The sequence below is a fragment of the Pteropus vampyrus genome, unplaced genomic scaffold (genome assembly GCF_000151845.1).
Source record: "Pteropus vampyrus isolate Shadow unplaced genomic scaffold, Pvam_2.0 Scaffold83, whole genome shotgun sequence".
NCBI lineage: Eukaryota > Metazoa > Chordata > Mammalia > Chiroptera > Pteropodidae > Pteropus > Pteropus vampyrus.
Window position 1 is genome coordinate 2625734 of NW_011888864.1, and position 5665 is coordinate 2631398.

The window sequence follows — 5665 nt, forward strand, 5'->3', positions numbered from 1 at the left end:
TATGAACTCTTGCTTTTCTCTCTCTTAATATGTCATAAAGATCATTCCACATCAGTGCCTATATTGGTGGCTAATTATTTCTAAAGATGGAGTTTAGTTGTATAGATGTAACATGATTTATATAACCAGTCAAAAAATTGATAGCCATTTAGACGTTTTTAATCTACTGTTTTAAACTGTTGTCATGAATGACTTTGTGCACATTTACTTGGAGGACAAATATATATAAAGAAATAAAATTGCTAAATCAAAGATTGTGTGCATTTTAACATATATCTGTAAAATATGTTATAAAAGTAAAAAAATGTATATATAAATGTATGTGTGTATGTGTGTGTATACTTAACTTGCCTTCTGTAGATGTGTCAATTTCACATCTGTCAGTAATATATAAGAATGACTCACCAGTACAAGATACTGTGAGTTTCTTTTCATTTTTTTAATAGCAAGAGTTTTTATTAATTATTTTTAAAATACAGCAGGTTTTGTGGCAACTTATACATTTCTACTATAATAATAAATTGATACTTTGAACCTAGAAAAAAAATATAACCAAAAATTCATTTATAAATGCAAAGCAGTTACCCTTTGTTTAGGAGTGGTTCAGATTAATGCATAATTTTGTTTTTAAGAAACAGATGAGTGTTGCAATTAGGTATATAACCATTTAGTTACACCTATTCTGTTAAAAATATGTTCTTTTAAAGAATCCATTTTAAATATCTTATGCTTTTATTTAGTGATTTTCTCTGTGGAAGAAGTATTCTTTGATCGACAGTACTCAGGAAACTGACCACACCCAGATCATACAGATATGTACAATCCAGGCTTCTCCAAGGGAGACCAGCTCCAACTTGTGAACAATACCAGTTCAGAATTTAACGATAAGGTGGTAACTTATGACAGTACTAATCATTCTAAAATGTTAACAACTTTAGGTATCTTTGTTTTGAGTTACTGTGATTTAGGCACATCCAAAATTTCTTCATAGTCCACACTCATTTCAATTGCCCAGCGACCAACTGTAACCATTCTATCTGAACTCTAACTTTGAAGACAATCTTTCTTAAAATGATCCATAGAACCACAAAGTCTGCAGCAACCACCATCAGCATAGAGTTCATTTCCACACACAAAAAAAAACATTTCTCAAAAGGAAATTCACCAAGAGCTGGGTCTACTTTAGCTTTGCACTTGGTTATTTCGTGCTCTGTGGATCCACACTGGTAACATATTCCAGTGCCCATATCTTGATTCTCAAGGGCGGCTGGGCAATCTGCAATCTCATGGCCAGGTTGTCTACCATGGAAACATATCATTGCATTTTCTTTGCTGCTTGTCTTTTAAATCCTCTTCCTTCCCTATGACTATCTTTCTTTAACTAAAATTTCTTCTCTTACTTCCTGACTGTCTGTTGCTATCAGCTCCCCGTTGTGAACCATTTGAGTTTGCCTTAGGTACTCCCTGAACCTATTCAATCTTCATTTGAGTACTTTTTTTTTCTTTTTGTTCTTTTTGTGTTTTGCTTGGGGTGCATCATTTTTAAGGGACGGCCTATTGGCTTCAAGTTGTTTACTCTTTGGTCGGTTTTGGCTGTTTTCCTTAAAGGACCCCTTCCCATATCCTCCCACGAAGTTGCAGGCAAAAGTCTTTTATTATGTGTGGTAGTAACTCGTGCCCATGTGGTCAAGGTTTCATGAGAGTTGCTGTATCAGTCTGGGGGTTCCGGGGGCACCATCTGACTCAGCCGCGCGTAGCTCCTTACCACGCATGAAACCTCCAGAGCAGCAGAGTTAGCATGCCAGCGGAGCCCGTCCCCCAGCAGCTGTGGCGGCCAGACTTTATTTTCATTTTTGCCCATCTTTGCCAAATTTAATTTACATTTATCTTATTATGAATGAGGTAGAATATCTTTGCATATAGTTAAAGCATATTTGTTTATTTTCTGAAATTTGTATATTCATATCCTTTACTAATTTTTCCTTTGCATTTCAATTTAATTCTAATGGATTTGTACAAACTATTTATGCACAAGGAAATTTACCTTTTATATAATACGAATTGCAAGTATCAACCTCACTATCAAAAACTGAATTATTAGTCTCAACTTTTCATTTCTGTTTAATAGTATTATACATCAAAGCCTTGGCCCTTGCTGTGTTATGAGACAATATACTTCTCTATCCCTTGACTTTGTCCTTGTCAACGTGACTTATTTTGGTCAACTGTGAGTTCACAGATGTGACAGGAGTGGAGACTTTAGTCTTACTTAAAGACTGGTCTTAAATTCTGGCATTTTGTGACCCACAATTAGAAGAGGTTCCCACCAGTTAACATTGTCCTTTTATCCTGGTCACCACAATAAACACTTGCAAAGATCTGAGACCAACCACAGCCAGCATCCAGCACAGCTGGTGCTGTAGGCTGAAGCAGAGACCCCCAGCAATACAATCTGGATTAGTTTATTCAGATGCAAAGTGAGGCTGTGTGAACGTGAGTATAAATACTTACTGCAGTGAACCTCTGAGACTTGGAGGTACTTACACAGCAATAGATGACACAAATATTAAATAGTCATGTGTCTCTAATTGTCATGTTCTTTTTTCTAAAAAAATATATTTTTTAAAAATTTATATAGCTTGAATTTATTAATCACTTTTATATATACCTTCCGGGATTTGTATGTTGTTGAGAAAAGTCTAACCACTAAAAAAGTGAATTAAAATGAGATATTTTATATTTATTTTATTGTATTTTAAAGTATTTTTACATTTAATTATTTGATACCTTTAGAATTTATTTTAATATAAAGGTTAGAGTAAGAATTAAAATACATTTCAACTCAAATATTGCCATGCTATTTATTTAATAAACTATGTTTCCTTTACTGATATAAAAAGATTCCTTTAAATATATTGAATTTCCCAATGTATAATGGTTTATTTCTGAAATTTCTTGACCGTATATATATACGGTCAAGAAACTAACTCTTTAATCATTTCTTTAATATTGGTTGGATCCAATATGTTTAATAGCCTTCATTCTGGGAAGTATTCTTCTATATTTTGCCTTAGGACACCAAAATAATATTAGTATTTCGAAAAAGATTTTAATTGGCATTTTTATTGAAATTACCTAAAATGTAGAGATTGATTTAGGGACAAGTAATTCTCTTTAGAATATACTGAGTCTTCATTTTCAAGTATATAATATAATTTTACTTATTACTCTTTAGTGTTCCTCAAGAATGTTTTTTAAAGTTTCTTGATGTTATGTCTATTCTTTAATTGTATCAACTTTATCTTATCTTGCTGTTTGTCTACATAGAAGATACATAAATTTTGTATCCAGCCATTAAGTCAGTTATATTTTAATCTGAGATTTATTCTTATCTTTTCTTGTTTATCATAGTATTCTAAGTGAAATATAATATCTTAAAGTAACTATAAGGTTTTTTTTTTTTTAACATTTCCTTTCTGATTAAAAAAAAAAAAAACTATTAGGAAATAATTGGAGATTCACGTGCAGCCCTAAAAAAACAATACAAAAAAATCCTGTGTACTTTTTACCCAGTTTTCTCAAATGGTAGTATCTTGCAAAAACACAATAATGTATAACACAGTATCACAACCAGGATTTTGACATTGATACAAACTACACAAGAATTCTATCACACAAAGATTATAACTGTCTCCCTTTTATAGCCACACCTTCACCCTCTCCTTAACCCCACTGAGACAGTCTTTCCTCCATTTCTGTACTTTTGTTATTTCAAGAATATTATATGAAATAAATAGAATTGTAGAGTATAAAATCTTTTTGTGATTGGCTTTTTCGCTCGGCATAATTTTATAGAGATCCATCCAGGTCGTTGAGTGTATCAATAGTCTATGCAGTTATATTGCTGAATAGGATTCTATGGTATAAATATACCACAGTTTGTTTAATCATTCACCCATTGAAAGACAACTGAATTGATTCCAGTTTATGATTATTATGAATAAAGTTTCTATGAGCATTCTATGCAGGTTTTTGTTCTTACTTCTCTGAGATAAATGCCTAGGAGTGAGTGCAATTGTAGAGTGGCATATTTTAGTGTTTATAGAAGTAGGCATACTGTTTCCTAGAGTGTGTAGAAATGTTTTACATGTACACCAGCAATGTATAAGTGACTTAGTTCCTCTCCATTCTCTTTAACATTTGATGTTATCACCATTTTTAATTTTTTTTTACTTTAGCCATTCCAGTAGGTGTGTAGTGATATCTTATTGTGATTTTAATTCGCATTTCCCTAACAGCTAATGATGTTGAACATCTTTTCATGTTCTCATTTGCCATCTGTATATCTTCTTCAGTGAAATACATCTTCATGACTTTTACCTTGTTCTAATTGGATTGTTTGCTTTTTAACTGAGTTTTGAGAGTTCTTTTAATATTTATTGTATATTCTTTGTTAGATAAGTGGTTTGCAAATATTTTCTTCTGCTCAATAGCTTTTTTTGTTTTGTTTTTTTCCTGCTGTCAAGTTTAAGAACTCCTTGTCTAGCCCAATATCATAGAGATTCCACTTGCCTTTTGCTCGTATGGTTGAAGATGGAAACAGTGTTATCTGTGGCATTTGGCTGGAGTAGAGCAGTTATTGTCTAAAGTTGTCTGTCTTGTTTAACTTCCCCTTTCTGTCCCTTTAAATAGAAAAAGCAAGCTTTTGTTGGAGAGTTTTTTTTTTTTTTTGTCTGCACACATTGGGTTTCCAGATTGACAACTTTTCAAATCCAAGTCAGAGAAATATGAGCCACAAAGAAAATCCAGAGAACTCACCACCACATCTTTCCTTGGGTGTCAATGTGTCTAGCCATTCTGCCTCCTCCTCTCCACCTTTCAGAGTCTCTTTATGTTTATTTTATGTAGAATGTCCAGGGTTTTTAGTTGTACTTAGCAGGAGAAATAAGTATATATAATCCACCTTACTGAAAACAGAAGTCTCCACTCACATTTTTCTCTCTCATTTCTATTCTCATCTAACTGGATTAACCTGTGTATCCACAACAAAGTTTAATAACAATAATGATAATAAGATACTCATTATTATTCTTACTTTAAAGATAATGCTTTCATTAAAGTTCTATATGCTTTTATAACATTAAGAGAATGTTCATGTAGAAATTTTTATTTTATCCATTAAAGAGATAGGGATTCATTTTATGTGCTGTAAAAGTAATTATCTATTCTCATTTAATTAAGAATTTTTATAAGAAATTAATGTTGCATTTTAAACTATCCATTGAATATACAATGAGATCATAGCATTTTACTTTCATTCATCAATATGATGAATAAAATATTCTAACACCAAAACATCTTGGCATTATACCTTAAATCCTATGTGGTCATCCATGTTGAATCTGGATTGTATTGTAATATTTTATTTGTGTTTTTTAATTGACATTCAAAAGAATGATTTGTCATGATTTTCTTTGTGCTCCTTTCGAGCTATTTTTGATGTCAACAAAATAGTTTCATTTTTTAAAAATGAAGGTTTTTTTTCTGTCTTAATGTTTAATGACAGATAAAGTTGTGTTTAAAGTTTCTTTACGTAAACATTGTATATTCTCATTAAGTTTGTTCCTTGATATTTTATTCACAATATATTTTATTGTCTTTCTTA

General features: G+C 31.7%; 1 pseudogene; it reads right to left on the reverse strand.

Annotated features, from left to right (window-relative positions):
- Positions 1–912: 912 nt before the first annotated feature.
- On the reverse strand, positions 913–1851 carry LOC105294162 (annotated as a pseudogene).
- Between the last annotated feature and the right edge of the window lie 3814 nt (positions 1852–5665).